Here is an 18,007-nt window from a genome sequence, read left to right as displayed (position 1 = left end):
CAGTGGCACCGACGCGGCCCGCTTCCAAGGACTGTGGGCTCTCATTCTCCATGGCCGACGTGAGTAAGACATTTAAGCGTGTTAACCCTCGCAAGGCTGCCGCCCAGATGGCATCCCTAGCTGCGTCCTCAGAGCATGCACAGATCAGCTGGCTGGAGTTTTTATGGACATATTCAATCTCTCTCTATCCCAGTATGCTGTCCCCACATTCTTCAAGATGTCCACCATTGTTCCTGTACCCAATAAATCAAAGTTAACTGAACTAAATGACTAGCGCCCCGTAGCACTCACTTCTGTCATCATGAAGTGCATTGAGAGGCTAGTTAAGGATCATATCACCTCTACCTTACCGGACACCCTAGGCCCACTTCAATTTTCTTACCGCCCCAATAGATCCACAGACGATGCAATCGCCATCGCACTGCACACAGCCCTATCCCATCTGGACAAGAGGAATACCTATGTAATAATGCTGTTCATTGACTATAGCTCAGCATTCAACATCATAGTACCCTCCAAGCTCATTATTAAGCTCAGGGCCCTGGGTCTGAACCCCGCCCTGTGCAACTGGGTCCTGGACTTCCTGACGGGCCTCCCTCAGGTGGTGAAGGTAGGAAACAACACCTCCACATTGCTGATCCTCAACACAGGGGCCCTACAAGGGTGCGTGCTTAGTCCCTTTCTGTACTCCCTGTTCACCCATGACTGCGTGGCCACTCACGCCTCCAACTCAATCATCAAGACGACACAACAGTAGTAGGCCTGATTACTAACAATGATGAGACAGCCTACATTGAGCAGGTGAGGGCCCTGGCGGAGTGCTGCCAGGAAAATAACCTCTCCCTCAACGTCAACAAAACGAAGGAGCTGATTGTGGACTTCAGGAAACAGCAGAGGGAGCACGCCCTTATCCACATCGACGGGACCGCAGTGGAGAAGGTGAAAAGCTTCAAGTTCTTCTGCACCACAGCACCTCTTCAACCTCAGGAGGCTGAAGAAATTCGGCTTGGCCCCTAAAACCCTCGCAAATTTTTAAAGATGTACAATTGAGAGCATCCTGTCAGGTTGTATCACCGCCTGGTACGGCAACTGAACTGCCTGCAACCGCAGGACTTTCCAGAGGGTGGTGCGGTCTGCCCAACGCATCACCAGGGGCACACTGCCTGCCCTCCAGGACACCTACAGCACTTTGATGTCACAGGAAGGCCAGAATGATCATCAAAGACATCAACCACCTGAGCCACTGCCTGTTCACCCGCTATCATTCAGAAGGCGTCGTCAGTACAGGTGCATCAAAGCTGGGACAAAGAGACTGAAAAACAGCTTTCAACTTAAGGCCATCAGACTGTTAAATAGCTATCACTAGCTGGCTACCACCCGGTTATTCAACCTTGCACCTTAGATGCTGCTTCCCTATATACATAGACAGGGAATCACTGGTCACTTTAATAATGGATCACTAGTCACTTTAACATGTTTACATACCGCTTTAGTCATCTCATATGTATATACTGTATTCTATTCTACTGTATTTTAGTAATGCCACTCCAACATTGCTAATCCTAATATTGATATGTTTCTTTATTCCATTCTTTTATTTTAAAATGTGTGAATTTATAGATACTACTGCACTGTTGCTAGGAATACCATAATTTTGCTACACCCGCAATAACATTGCTAAATAGGTGTATGTGACCAATACAATTTGATTTGATTTTGATATATAATTTACCTGAGAGGCTTTTATGGAAAGACCAAATAATTACCACCTCCTTTGCAATTTTGACCTGTTAAAGCTGCCTCTCTTCTGTTTTCAAAACCTAGCGCCAGGATTGGCTACGCTGAGGTGGAAGGGGTGGCAATATCTGAGGTGTGTCCTTAAAAATGTGCGCCAAAGTGCAGTCAAAAACATGACTTTCCTGTGTTTTATATATATTTACACACTATGAGGTTGGAATAATACTAATAATTGAGTGTAAGAGCTGTTTGAAAAGACTACCTGAAATATCAGCCTGTTTTGGTGGGGTAGAGTTCGCGTTAAATTACTTAATAAACCAAAAAGAGATTTCCAAACCTCTCTGCAAATAACAGCTAGTTTCCAGTTTTCCCCTCCCCACTCGGACCCCTCCCAGACAGTCCTAGCAAAATTCTTACTTGATAAATTCTTGTTCTCGCCAAGAAGCTATTCTTGTTTCCTTTTGACCAATTTAATTGAAAACAAATCACAGTAAGGTACTTAATTGTTACCCAGAAATTATTTTATATTGAGATAAAAACGGCTCCATTGGACGTTAAGACCAATCAAAAGCCGGTCTTAGCCGTAACATTTGGACTTTGACAGTGGAAGCTCAGTCTCCATATGCACATAGAACAGTAAACCTCATATTTAAAAAATCTTAAAATCCCCAAAGTTATATTAAAAGATTGGGAGCATCCCCTTCTTATCTATGTAGGCTATTGTCCATTATTTTAGCCAGCTCCTGTCAAAATCTCTCCATGTAGGCTGTATGCCCTTACCCGACTATAACGAAAGCTTGTTCAACAGCAATGCGTCCGGTCTTTCTTATGTTGGCCATGCATTAGCCAAGTAGCCTATCCATAACATTTTTCTAAATGGTCTACTCGTGAGGCTTGTGCCGTTATCTTTTTGCATTATTCACAATTCACACAGGCCAACCTGCAGTGCATAGGCTACTCCAGTCAGCTTGTATCCATCCCATTTCCAAAGAGCACTTATTGTCTGGATACCAAAGACGCACTCCTCCAAACATTTTAAAATGATTCAGTCCTGTAACGCCATATGAACGGTAGGCCTAGACAATATAAACTCAGCAAAAAATGAAACGTCCCTTTTTCAGGACCCTGTCTTTCAAAGATCATTTGTAAAAATCCAAATAACTTCACAGATCTTCATTGTAAAGGGTTTAAACACTGTTTCCCATGCCATAAACAATTAATGAACATGCACCTGTGGAACGGTTGTTAAGACACTAACAACTTACAGACGGTAGGCGATTAAGGTCACAGTTATGAAAACTTAGGACACTAAAGAGGCCTTTCTACTGACTGAAAAACACCAAAAGAAAGATGCCCAGGGTCCCTGTTTATCTGTGTGAACGTGCCTTAGGCATGCTGCAAGGAGGCAAGAGGACTGTAGATGTGGCCAGGGCAATAAATTGCAACGTCCGTACTGTGAGACGCCTAAGACAGCGCTACAGGGAGTCAGGACGGACAGCTGATCGTCCTCGCAGTGGCAGACTACGTGTAACAACACCTGCACAGGATTGGTACAGCCGAACATCACACCTGCGGGACAGGTACAGGATGGCAACAACAACTGCCCGAGTTACACCAGAAACACACCAGAAACGCACAATCCCAACATCAGTGCTCAGACTGTCCCCAATAGGTTGAGAGAGGCTGGACTGAGGGCTTGTAGGCCTGTTGTAAGGCAGGTCCTCACCAGACATCACCGGCAACAACGTTGCCTATGGGCACAAACCCACCGTCGCTAGACCAGACAGGACTGGCAAAAAGGGCTCTTCATTGACGAGTCGCGGTTTTGACTCACCAGGGGTGATAGTCGGATTCACGTTTATCGTCGAAGGAATGAGCGTTACACCGAGGCCTGTGCTCTGGAGCGGGATCGATTTGGAGGTGGAGGTTCCGTCATGGTCTGGGGCGGTGTGTCACAGCATCATCGGACTGAGCTTGTTGTCATTGCAGGCAATCTCAATGCTGTGCGTTACAGTGAAGACATCCTTCTCCCTCATGTGGTACCCTTCCTGCAGGCTCATCCTGACATGACCCTCCAGCATGACAATGCCACCAGCCATACTGCTCGTTCTGTGCGTGATTTCCTGCAAGACAGGAATGTCAGTGTTCTGTCATGGCCAGCAACGAGCCCGGATCTCAATCCCATTGAGCACGTCTGGGACGTGTTGGATCGAAGGGTGAGGGCGAGGACCATTCCCCCCAGAAATGTCCGTGAACTTGCAGGTGCCTTGGTGGAAGAGTGAGATAATATCTCACAGCAAGAACTGGCAATTCTGGTACAGTCCATGAGGAGGAGATGTACTGCAGTACTTAATGCAGCTGGTGGCCACACCAGATGCTGTCTGTTACTTTTGATCCCCCCCTTTGTTCAGGGACACATTATTCCATTTCTGTTAGTCACATGTGTCACAGGATCCAACGAAAGTGGCGCCCCTCCTCGGTCGGGCGGCGCTTGGCGGTCGTCGTCGCCGGCCTATTAGCTGCCACCGATCGTTGTTTCTGTGTCTTTTGGTTTTGTCTGTCTGTTCCGCACCTGTTTTGTGTCTGTCATTAGTGGGGCCTTATTTAGTGTGTGTTTTCAGTTGGGGTTTTGTGCGGGATTGTTTATTGTCCACTCAGGACGGTGGGCCGTGATTTATACATTTTTACTGACAGTTTTCGTCAGAAGATTTACCGGGCTGCGCCCCTTGCTTTTGTGCCGTGTGAATATATTTTTTTCGTGTTTATGGGAATGTGTTTTTCCCAGGCAGACTGTATGTAGCGCCCTGTGCCTCGCGGCTTTTTGTGTGTGTCAATTTATTAAAAGACACTCACCTCCAGCACCTGTCTCCTGCATCTGATTCCGCCTCTACACCAGTCCAAGTCAACTGTGACAACATGTCTGTGGAACTTGTTCAGTTTATGTCTCAGTTGTTGAATCTTGTTATGTTCATACAAATATTTACACAAGTTACGTTTGCTGAAAATAAACGCAATTGACAGTGAGAGGACATTTCTTTATTTGCTGAGTTTATATCTTGCTAATTGACAAGTGCCTCACACATACAATACAACTTACAGGAGCCTAGTGTTTTTTATTTGAGAAAAAGTGCGATGTGTAAAGGCCTATAAAGGCCTATACTCGTTGAAGCCAATTACAACAATGTTGCCTGTCAACAATCCAAACATATTTTAGCAAACACTGGATTTGTTGGTTGGTTGTTTGGTTGCTGCTGCTGCTGTTGTTGTTGCTGCTGATGTTGCTGCTGCTGCTGCTGTTGTTGCTGCTGTTAAAGTTGTTGCATGCTTTTGTTGCTGCTGCTGTTGTTGTTGCTGTTGTTGCTGCTGCTGCTGTTGTTGCTGCTGCTGTTGTTGCTGCTGCTGTTGTTGCTGCTGCTGCTGTTGCTGTTGTTGCTGTTGTTGCTGCTGCTGTTGTTGCTGCTGCTGTTGTTGTTGTTGATGCTGTTGTTGCTGCTGTTGTTGTTGCTGCTGCTGCTGCTGTTGTTGCTGCTGCTGCTGTTGTTGCTGCTGCTGTTGTTGCTGCTGCTGCTGCTGTTGTTGCTGCTGCTGCTGTTGTTGCTGCTGCTGTTGTTGCTGTTGTTGCTGTTGTTGTTGCTGTTGTTGCTGCTGCTGCTGTTGTTGCTGCTGCTGTTGTTGCTGCTGCTGCTGTTGCTGCTGCTGCTGTTGTTGCTGCTGCTGTTGTTGTTGCTGCTGTTGTTGCTGTTGTTGCTGCTGCTACTCATTACTGTAGCCTATGCCAGCCTTTCTTAAGGTATGGGCTGCGACCCAACGTGGGTGGCGGAACGGTTTATGGTGGGTCACAACGTGTCAGAGTAAATGTAGAGTTATTGAATGATTTCGCCAAGTGCAATTACCCTCACTGTTCAGTGCGCTCTATGCTTAGCAGCGGTCTCTGCTCAGTTTGGCAGCCGTACTAGTGGGAGATGCCCGTGTGCTTCCAGGTTTATCAGATCTTTGTATCTGCAGTTTTTTAAGATCACTCCGCGAACCACACGCCGCAGCACTGTCATTCAGCAGCAGATGATGCGCTGTCATCAAATGGACTCAAGCTAGCCACAAGTTCTGACTAAGCTCAAATCGTCATGAAACCCAAATCCAGCATTGAGTTTCTCTCTTGGTTTCATACGGTAAACCCAGGGAGATCTTTCAGAACAGGGCAGAATGCTTCAGGAAACAGTGCTTCGACAGTGGAAAAGTAAGTCAGCTAGCAAGGCATTGTTGTCATTTTATAACAGGTGACGATAAGCATAAATAAGGGAATACTCCCTCTCATAGTACGTAGTAGATGTGAGTTTCTCTTTCAAACATCCCCTGGCCTTGTACACAGCTAATAGCAAACGTTAACCAAAGCAAGCTAACGACCTACTGTGCAACAGTAAGTAACAGTAAATACATATGAAGATTAAAAATTAAAATCAGGCCTACTGTATATCTTACTGTAGAAATGATTGTTGAAAACAAATCTAGATTGGAACTGTTGGTGTTAAAATACAAGTAATCAATTCTATTCTGAACTGGATGCTTTGTGAGGCAAACACACTCACATAGTTCTGGGTTGCTCATCTACAGCATGAAGTGGTCTCCTGCCTGATTGAGAAAGCAGTAGATGTTCCGATCCAGTTTGGCACCACATACCTCTGCGAGTCAGGGTTCTCAACTCTGGAATACTTAAAAAACAAGTACAGAAACAGACTCAATGCTGAGCATGACCTCAGTATTGCACTGTCAAAACCTAAACGTCAACATGTGATTTGATCAATCAGTTTAATTCCAGTTCAGAATAAATACATTTATTGTATTTTAACAGCAATAGTTCCAAACTAGACTTTGTTTCAACAATACTTTTTACAGTAAGATGTACAGTAGGCCTGATCCTCTTTCATCTGTACTGTTACTTGGGGTTGAACTATCAAAAACTGAGCCTGTGTGTGTGTGTGTGTGTGTGTGTGTGTGTGTGTGTGTGTGTGTGTGTGTGTGTGTGTGTGTGTGTGTGTGTGTGTGTGTGTGTGTGTGTGTGTGTGTGTGTGTGTGTGTGTGTGTGTGGTGTTCTTTCTACATCTGTATGATGTGATCAATCAGTTTATTCTAGTTCAGAATGAAAATGATTTCTTGTATTTTAACAGCCACAGTTCCAACCTAGACAGACATGTAAGAGTGTTTTTAATGGGGAAAAATAAACATGAATTGCTATTTATGTGGGTATTTCATTTCATTGTTATTTGTTTTTGTCTATTGCATTTGTTTTAGGCAAAGGGGCAATACAATGTACTAATATTTACACAGAGTTACATATTTTCAAAAGCTTGGGTCCCAGGAAAACAGAGAACTTCTAATTTGGGTCCCAGGCTGAAAAGGTTTAACACCTGGCCTATGCTATTTAATAAACTGTGTCAATCCACAATGGACTAGGAAACAGTGCTGGAGTTGATGACAACGCAAACGCAAATGCCATCAATAACCTACAGAATTTAAGGCAATGGAATGCAGTATTAAGCCATGAAACACATTGATTGGCCAGTGAGTGGCCAAGTCCTCCTCACATCTCTAATCTATTTACTCATCAAAACCCAGCCCTTTTGCGCCACCACCAGTTATTGTGCTAATAAATCCCGCAGTGAAAATGGCAAAAATCTTTCTGATACACCCCCGGACCTATAGCCCTAACACCAGCGCTAAGATTTACCATTGCTTTAGGTTTGTTAAAATAGAGCCCCGGATATTCATTTCAGAGTGGGTAATGATGCTACACAGAGAACTCAATCGGAGCAGCCCTCATCTCTCTGCTGTGGTGGCCTGTGTGTGTGATACGGGATGTCTTGCCCATTCAATTATGGCTTGTGGGCTGTGTGTAGGGCCATCTGTAGATTATGGAGTGTGTTGCCATGTCTTGCCTATGTTAGCGGTCAGTCAAACTGAGGAAAAGTGAAACCAAATCGAACCTTGACTTTCAAGTTTAAGCATTAATTCCAAGATTTTGATCAAATTTAGCATTAGGGTTAAGGTTTGGGATATGGTTAAAACAAAGCAAGTGCCTAGCACTGGGATTGAACTCACAATGCTCTTTGCCATAGCTCGCAGTTTAAGCTCATCCTCAACCCCATCAACAACGCCTCACCCTTAGAGTAGTTGCCAACAACCGGACGTTCCGATTTTCAGGCATACAGATATTATCAGTCTAGCTTCCTTTTCCGCTGAAAACTGGATGTGAGAATTCCTGCTCGGGCATTTCAAATCGAATAAAATAAAATTGTATTAGTCACATGAGCCGAATACAACAGGTGTAGACCTTAGACTGAAATGCTTACTTAAAAGCCCCTATTCAACAGTTATACAGTTAAAAAAAATACGAATAGAAATAAAAGGAACAAGTAATAGCAGCAGCATTCGGAGTCGCATCAGTGTCTTTAGATATTTTTGTCAGATGTTACTATGGAATACTGAAGTAAAATTACAAGCATTTCATAAGTGTCAAAGACTTATACTGACAATTACATGAAGTTGATGCAAAGAGTCAATATTTGCAGTGTTGACCCTTCTTTTTCAAGACCTCTGCAATCCTCCCTGGCATGCTGTCAATTAACTTCTGGGCCACATCCTAACAGATGGCAGCCCATTCTTGCATAATCAATGCTTGGAGTTTGTCAGAATTTGTGGGTTTTTGTTTGTCCACCCGCCTCTTGAGGATTGACCACACGTTCTCAATGGGATTAAGGTCTGGGGAGTTTCCTTGCCATGGACCCAAAATATCGATGTTTTGTTCCCCGAGCCACTTAGTTTTCACTTTTGCCTTATGGCAACGTGCTCCGTCATGCTGGAAAAGGCATTGTTCGTCACCAAACTGTTCCTGGATGGTTGGGAGAAGTTGCTCTGGGAGGATGTGTTGGTACCATTCTTTATTCATGGCTCTGTTCTTAGGCAAAATTGTGAGTGAGCCCACTCCCTTGGCTGAGAAGCAACCCCACACATGAATGGTCTCAGGATGCTTTACTGTTGGCATGACACAGGACTGATGGTAGCGCTCACCTTGTCTTCTCCAGACAAGCTTTTTTCCGGATGCCCCAAACAATCAGAAAGGGGATTCATCAGAGAAAATGACTTTACCCCAGTCCTCAGCAGTCCAATCCCTGTACCTTTTGCAGAATATCAGTCTGTCCCTGATGTTTTTCCTGGAGAGAAGTGGCTTCTTTGCTGCCCTTCTTGACACCAGGCCATCCTCCATTAGTATTCGCCCCACTGTGCGTGCAGATGCACTCACACCTGCCTGCTGCCATTCCTTCACAACAATTGAACCGTCCTCCTTGAAGTTCTTGATGATCCGATAAATGGTTGATTTAGGTGCAATCTTACTGGCTGCAATATCCTTGCCTGTGAAGCACTTTTTGTGCAAAGCAATGATGACAGCACATGTTTCCTTGCAGGTAACCATGATTGACAGAGGAAGAAAAAGATTCCAAACACCACCCTCCTTTTGAAGCTTCCAGTCTGTTATTCGAACTCAATCAGCATGACAGAGTGATCTCCAGCCTTGTCCTCGTCAACACTCACACCTGTGTTAACGAGAGAATCACTGATATGATGTCAGCTGGTCCTTTTGTGGCCGGGCTCAAATGCAGTGGACATTTTTTGGGGGGATTCAGTTCACTTGCATGGCAAAGCGGGACTTTGCAATTAATTGCAATTTATCTGATCACGCTTCATAACATTCTGGAGTATATGCAAATTGCCATCATACAAACTGAGGCAGCAGACTTTGTGAAAATTAATATTTGTGTCATTCTCAAAACTTTTGGCCACGACTATATGTATAGAGATATCTTTTTTTTTATTACACACACAGGTGGTGTTGATTTTTCAGCTTGCCCTTTCCTGACTGTATTCCCTGGAGTACATTTGAAGAAACATACTATATCATACTGTGGTGTAGCGTCCTGGACTCGTTCCTCTGGGCCCCAAGGGGTGCACATTTTGTTTTTTTTGCACTAGTACTACACAGCTGATTCAAATTATCAAAGCTTGATGATTAGTTGATTATTTGAATCAGCTGTGTAGCGCTAGCGCAAAAAAACTAAACGTGCACCCCTTGAGATCCAGAGGACTGAGTTTGGGAAATGCTGATTGTAATGAAATAATGGTAAGGTCTGTCTAACTGTCTATTTCTCCCCCTCTCCCCCCTCCCCCTTCCATTTAGGGCACTTTGAAGGGAAACTGTTTTAAAATAGCTTCCTGCTTTGATGGAAAGCTCAGTGGATTTGTGTCGAATTGGGCTGTGTGTCGGTGAAACTCCACACAGACACATCTATCTTCAAGTTACTCCACATAAGCAGGCGCAGTCATTTATCTTATCTGAAGTTTTAATGAGCAGAGACGGGCTAATCCTATTTCAAAGTCCTGTCCAGTCTGGCTGGGGTGGAGGGATCTGAGCCAGAGTGGAATTGAGTCAGACAGAGGCAGTTCCATTGAGGGTGGTAAAATAGGAAGAAATGTTCTAAAATCAATGATGCTATCCACCTCATTTTCAAACGTTTCTATGGGCAGAGCCAAACAACGGAAGTGATAGGTTCAACTTCCGCTTTACATCCCTACTGCAGCGTGCCAGTGCCGAATTTGCCAGAGTAAATTATTTGAAAGAGTAAATTTATAGAGAATAAAAGCCAAGTCAACAAGTATAAGTGTGATTTTATATGTATTTCATTCAAGTTTGCTAATGTTAGCTAGTTCTGTTGTGAGAATAACAGTTGTGTTGTGTCAGATTTAAGACCTGGGCCCTCCACCAAGCCAATAACTATAATAATAAACTATAGGCGACATAACTATAAACCGTTGGTGAGCATCCACACTAGAAGAAAGTTTATCGTTCTACAATCCTACACCTGTCAATCAACTGATCAACGCATCCTACTGCATGGTGTTAACACGACTATTCATGAGGTCTCTAACGCACAGATACTGATTCAGACCATTCAGTGCTTTCAGGGTGTGTTCATTGTCATAGTGACAATTGAAAATAATACTTCAATGTACATGTAGGCCGAATGAAAAAAAAATGTATTTAAATTTAGCATATCAACAACAAATGTAATTTAGCCTGCACATCTTTTGCCTCATTGCGAGTGATTTCCATTTTTCAAATGGTTGTCAATTCCTTCGGGTCTTATTTTTCCACTGTGCTCATCTCTGTATGTCCTGTGCAACTATTAGTAATGCATCAGCGCAACAATGTTATCATAACTGGACAAAAGTGATCACACCAATGCACTCTCCCCTCAACTTTCCCCGACATGCATTTTCTTTGGTGTAGGCCTGTTTTACATTCAGCAATTAGCAAGAGCAAGCCTGCTTCTTTCCAGGAATAGGCTATTATGCCTAGTATAAACAATTATCAAAATAAATGTCCTATAGCTTTTGTAGCCTATAGCTTTTCCAGGGATTTCACGAGCAGAGGAATGGCCTATTGTGGAGAGGCTTGTGTAGTCTATAGCCTGCTGCGCATGGGAACAGCTGGAAGAAAGAGGCTAGTGATGTGTAGCCAAAGTAAGAAGCTAAATATTATCTCAATATTAGGCCATTCATTAGCTAAATATTAACAGATTATGAAATGGCAGATCTGTAGTGCGTTCCTCCAGGCTGCACTCTGTGGTCCCCGGGTACGCAAAGCTCCACTATTGATTCGGCCTACGTTTTTAGACAAGAACATTATTTTACCTGGGATACAACAACTCAGTGCAATGAGGAATTGATTCATGTTATCAAGTGAATACACAACTATTGTCCATAGGTTGTAAAAACTACAGCGATGTGCTCCTGTTTTGTTTCATGCCAAAATAACTGCATAGGCCAACAGCTTAGACCTGATTATGCAACCACTTGGATCCGTTTGGGTCTATTCTCGACAGTTTAGAAGGTCCAGAAAGGTACATTAGCAGGCCACATCATATGGTCTAGGCCTATTTTGTCAGGATGTAGCCCGGTGTTAAGATAGGAAAATATGGGCTTCTCCTTTTCAATTCCCCGCCCGTTAATGCTGTAGCCTATTTTACATTCATCAAGCACGAGCAAGCGTGCATTTCTCCTCCAACATGCTTAAGAAAATATGTTGAAATAAGTGTCCAACAAGCTTTTGTAGTTTGGCTTCTCCTGCGTAAACAGAACAATGAAGACAGACAGGCTCGAGAAGTAGCCTATGGCCTAAATTAGAAGTGTATGCATATTAGCCCATAATTCAGAAGCTCAATGTTAAGCTTAATACTGCAGTGAATATATCCAGTCAATTTACAAAGAAAGGAAGTCCCTAACAGTCCCCGGGTACCAGCTCGGAAAGCTACCTTATTGTTTCAGTTTTTGGGGGGATAAGAAACATATCCTACCTAGGCTACAACAACACAATGTAATGAAGAATGTTATTAATGGTTTAAGTGAGTACAACACTGTAGTCTCGGCTGTAAACTGCAGTGAATAGCCAATATCATTTGAATAACCGCTCAAACACCTGGCGTTTTGAATGCATATTCATTTCGAAATCACTGCAACTAGCCTGCTTGATTGGGTAACCACTTGGATTAGTTATGGGGTTTTTCTCCCCAGGCACATTAGGTCCAGGCACATTGGCAGGACAGTAATATGGTGTTTTTCATCGTAATGTATCAGCTAAAAGAAACATGCTAATGCAGGGATTTCTAGTGGGGGGGGGCTCATGAATAATGATAATGTGCGAGAGCAGACGAAGTTGTGTCCACAGTTTCTGCGTTTGGCTTCCGTGTTTTAAAAGCGTTCGAAAATTAAGTGGATAGCATGTTCATTTTGGCAGCAATTTTAGATTTAGTTTCCCTTAGTTTAAGTCTTAAAATACCTTTCAGTCTTAGTCACATTCTAGTCATTTCATCCATTGTTAGTTTTAGTTATTTTCGGTCGATTAAAACTCTGGACAATTTTAGTCTAGTTTTAGTCACAGCCATTGGTCACATAATCGTGTGATAGAGAGAAGGATAGACATATAAACATGTAGGGTTCAAACAGTCAGTGTAAATGCTATATGGCTAAGATCATAAAGTCAACGCTTACTCCCTCTACTTTGGTTGTGTGTGTGCATGTGTGTGTTAGTTCGAGCATGTGTGCATTTGTGTGTGTGTCTGCCCTGTATAAGAGCATGACAGCCTTGATTCATTTTGCCCTGGAAAGATAGAGCTTCGTCTACCACTAACATCTGCCCGTCTATTTCTTTCACTCTCTCCACCTCTCTCTCTCGTAAAACACACACGTAACATATTGGGTATGGTTTACCCCTGTGGGAGCTGAAGCCCTTTACAGTGACATTGAGCTCTGACCTTTCACCTTCCCATCATATGACCTCTATATAACACAGTGTTAATTTCGTCAATAGTAACTATGTCAACTATGTCAATAACAGTCAACTACCTATTTTTCCTGAGTAAAACTATCACTATAATGAGACAAGATGCGCTGGAAAAAATGACAACTATTACAAATTACTTTTCATTTAATGGAATCCTTTCACTGGCAGAATTGACATCTTTCAGTTGCACAGTTTGTTTGAACTGATCTGCCCAGCACTCCCACACAGCTCCCAGGCGGTCACTTCAGTCACTCGTCAATCCTTTGAACTGATGCGAAGGCCGGACACTTGACTTGTAACCAACCTCAACTAGAAACAATAATCATCAAGGACAACAATCAAACGAGCCACTGCCTGTTCACCCCGATACCATCCAGAAGGCGAAGTCAGAACAGGTGCATCAAAGCTGTGACCGAGAGACTGAAAAACAGCATCTATCACAAGGCCATCAGACTGTTAAACAGCCATCACTAGCACAGAGAGGCTGCTGCCTACATACAGACTTGTAACCATTGGCAACTTTAATAAATGGATCACGAGTCACTTTAATAATGTCACTTTAATAATGTTTACATATCTTGCATTACTCATCTCATATGCACATACTGTATTTTATACCATCTGTTGCATCTTGCTGATGACGCTCTGTCATTGCTCATCCATATATTTATATGTACACTACCGTTCAAAAGTTTGAGGTCACTTAGAAATGTCCTTGTTTTTGAAAGAAAAGCACTTTTTTTTGTCCATTAAAATAACATCAAATGATTATAATTACAGTGTAGACATTGTTAATGTTGTAAATGACTAGTGTAGATGGAAACTGCTGATTTTCTTTGGAATATCTACATAGGTGTACAGAGACCCATTATCAGCAACCATCACTCCTGTGTTCCAATGGCTCATTGTGTTAGCTAATCCAAGTTTATCATTTTCAAAGGCTGAATGATCATTAGAAAACCCTTTTGCAATTATGTTAGCACAGCTGAAAACTGTTGTGGTGAAGCAATAAAGCGGGCCTTCTTTAGACTAGTTGAGTATCTGGAGCATCAGCATTTGTGGGTTTGATTACAGGCTCAAAATGTCCAGAAACAAATAACTTACTTCTGAAACTCGTCAGTCTATTCTTGTTCTGAGAAATTAAGACTATTCCATGCAAGAATTGCCAAGAAACTGAATATCTTGTACAATGCTGTGTACTACCTCCTTCACAGAACAGCGCAAACGGGCCCTAACCAGAATATAAAGAGGAGTGGGAGGCCCCAGTGCACAACTGAGCAAGAGGACAAGTACATTAGAGTGTCTAGTTTGAGAAACAGACGCCTCACAAGTCCTCAACAGGCAGCTTCATTAGGTAGTAGCCGGAAAACACCAGTCTCAACGTCAACAGTGAAGATGCGACTCCAGGATGCTGGCCTTCTAGGCAGAGTTCCTCTGTCCAGTGTCTGTGTTCTTTTGCCCATCTTAATCTTTTCTTTTTTTGGGCCAGTCTGAGATATGGCTTTTTCTTTGCAACTCTGTCTAGAAGGCCAGCATCCCGGAGTCACCTCTTCACTGTTGACGTTGAGACTGGTGTTTTGCGGGTACTATTTAATGTTTACTCTCTGTCTTACTTTCATGTAGGCTATTTTTGCTTTGATCACATTAGAAGCTCTATTTTCCCATGTGCACTTCTTAGGGATAGGCGTCCCGTTGACGGGACAGTTGTAAATCATGCAGCGCTGCGTGTCACGATCGCAGATCTTAGAGAAACAACAAATGTCGGTACTTACACGTGTCTTATATCAGCTGAAAGCTAAAATTCGTGTTAATATAACTGTACTGTCCAAATTACAGTAGCTGTTACTATGAAAAAATGCCATGCTATTGTTCGAGGAGAGCTCGTAACAACAAAACACTTTTTTCACTGCGATAGGTTTAATACGTTCACCTCTGAAGGTGAAATGTGTACTTACATTCTGAAATATTGCTTTGATTTATCATCCAAATGGTCCCAGAGATAACATGAAGTATTTTGTTAGATAAAATAATTGTTCATATCCTAAAAAGATCCATATAGCATGGACGATCGATTTTGTATTTCCACTCGTTCAATTTGCAATTTGTGGAAATCTTACCCTAAACATTGTTTCAACCAGTCAAATCACATTAGTATTTATTCCTCGGAGATCCTAGAACGTAACCAGACTTCACTATATCATTAGGAGTGTAGTATATCCTATAGGACACCAAATTTGGTCAGAGAGCGATGCCTTCATGGCACGCCGATGACGCAGGTAGTCTTCACTTGATTGACTGTAACTTTGTCAAATAAGCACCAGTCGGGGTCAAACAAAGCTAGCTAGATAGCCAATGAGATGGGCTTTATGGGAGTATGCGGAAACCCAGTATCTGTCGCAAAATGTTGCTGCTAACCTTGTGCAAGCCTTTTCCTTTTGGACAAGAATTATAAGAATATGGAGAGTTATGAAGTTAGGAAAACTGGTTGTTTTGCAAATGTTTAACTTATAATATGGCTACTAATACTCGAAAAGCTAAAATCAAAGTCCAAGTATACAGATTTGACGATATTCTTGCAGAAAAATTGTATGTGAATATAAATGTCTCCTTCATGATTTGCCCAAATGTACTCACTGTGTGCTCATACTTCAAGTTATCCATCTGAAACTTTACACATACACTGCTGCCATCTTGTGGACACCATTGGAATTACAACCAGAGTGATGTTGGAAGATAGAGGTAGCCTAAATATAAATTATTTAATATTAAAAAAACATTGTCATGTGGTTAATCATAAAAATCTGAATTAAAATTCTAAAAATCTAAAAAGTTAAAAGTAATCTAATGCGGGATCACCAGCCTCTTCTATATGGACACATTGATACACCATGATCCATTGGCCGCTAAAGAAATTAGCTCACGGAACTCATAGTCTATAGGCCAAATGCAGCAGTAGGCCATTGCTCTTTCACACCGAGGATTGGTAATTATTGAGGGGGAGATTGTTGGAAAGATTTTTTTTAAATAGCTTACCGTGAGGAACTATGGTTTTATATTATCAGGAACTATATGATATATTAGGAACTATATGATATATTATCATTCACAATGGATTCCTACATTTGCGCGCAGCAGGCCAGGTATTTCTATGCGTGCTCCCTCGACATTAATCGAGACAGAGAAACCAGACAAGCTTATTGCCCACATGTAGCAGGTTGTGAACTCTGCAAACAACGTTTCCACTCCAAGAATGAGAACGGTAAATTACTGTAATTAATACATGCAATAACAGAAATGAATTAACCAAATGATGTGGATTAACGGTACATTTACCGTTGATGACATTTCGCCACACACCCTTCCCCTTATTCTTGTCTCAAATTTTTAGATGCTTTTCACTGACAACTGCAACTCAATCAGCTAGGCCTATTGCCACGCGTCCTGCCCAAATTGCAGGCTTCCCAAAGCTTGTGATTTGAAACAATCCACAGCTATGTTTTTAAAGAAGATAATGATCCTCTATGGCTAAGTCTTATGGTGAAGCATTTTGAATGATTATATAAGTAGTAATAACAGTATATAATTATTCATTTCCATTTAGCCTACTTCCTTATTGGATCCACCACTATGCCATTACTCTTCTGTTCTATTGGTTTTCCTATCCAGAAGCCAAAGGCACAATCCTAGTCATATTAGCAACCCATCCTAGTTGTTGCATCTTTAGATTCCCCCTCGTTCTAAGTTTCTAACAGAGATGTTCATCTCTGTCACATATGGAACCGCTAGAAGAATGGTGCTTTCCCATGTGTGCGGTATAAAATGGTGTTTTCACCCGAATTGCATTTTGGGCAAATGTTTGGAAATTATGTTCTGTTAAAACGCATCAGCATAATCTAAAATGTGATTTCTGTCATTCTGAGCACCGTGAGTGGACGCCCTAATTATGCACACAATGCATATGGATCCGGTAAATTTCTCAAATGGAGGGTAAATTAAAATCTTCCCTGGTCATGTTGTCCAGCACCACATTTTCCTAACGGAAACCCTGGTGTGTGTTCTTGGCTGGCATCAAAGTCAAAACGCCCACCGAGGATGAGGACAGACAGGGAGGGGTCCACTCTGCACTCATCCACTTACCTTCCACTCCTCCTTTTTATTGCCCCTTCCATCTGCCTCTACACTTATTACCATGGGGTTAGAGAACAGAGAGCCAGGGCCCTGCCCAGCCAAATGTCTTAGTCTCACACACGCACACAAACAGGCTCCAAGGAGACAGTGGTTCATTAAATGTGGCTCGGAGTGACAGATCCGTCATGGTTGTTTGACAATAGCCGTCATAACCCTCTATGATTTGACAAGATCCACTCAGCAATCAATGGGAGTAGGGTGGAAGGTCATGACCTGTGAATGACACTGTTATTCTCGGACATGAAAGTTGTGACACCCACTAGGGATGCTGGCTAGCCAGCCTGGTAGGCAGACTTGTTACTACTATAGCCAATTACCTTCTCTCTGTATGCCAAAGAGTTGTTGTCTGGCATTGACAACGAAACAACTTGGTTATAGGAGAAAGATATCTGCCAACAAAGCTAGCAACAATTCATGTAACAAAGACTCTATAGAAATCCAAAGGTTATAGGTCAAACAAATACATACATTATACACGGCTACACATACCACAGAGACGCACACTGAACGTATGTCCAAGGTTACTGCAGACAGAAGTTGCTACAGAAGTCATGTAAGGACGACAGGGAGGAAAGAAACAAAGAGAGGAGAGAGCTAGGAGTCGGAGAGCGAGAATTGAGAGAAGACATACAGAAGAAAAGAGAGAAAAGAGAGACTCACAGAGACAGACATATACACACAATAAAAGTACTT

The 18,007-nt window shown here is 42.6% G+C and overlaps 1 protein-coding gene across 2 annotated transcripts in view; it reads right to left on the bottom strand.

Moving 5' to 3' along the window:
* The window catches only part of LOC106587065 (LARGE xylosyl- and glucuronyltransferase 2), a 287,326-nt gene that overhangs the window by 204,431 nt on the left and 64,888 nt on the right, over nucleotides 1-18,007 (bottom strand). The gene's annotated exons all lie outside the window — the stretch shown is intronic.

Source organism: Salmo salar, chromosome ssa26 (assembly GCF_905237065.1).
Source record: "Salmo salar chromosome ssa26, Ssal_v3.1, whole genome shotgun sequence".
Classification (NCBI taxonomy): domain Eukaryota; kingdom Metazoa; phylum Chordata; class Actinopteri; order Salmoniformes; family Salmonidae; genus Salmo; species Salmo salar.
Note: the sequence above shows the minus strand (reverse complement) of the source record. Positions and strands in the feature narration are given on the sequence as shown.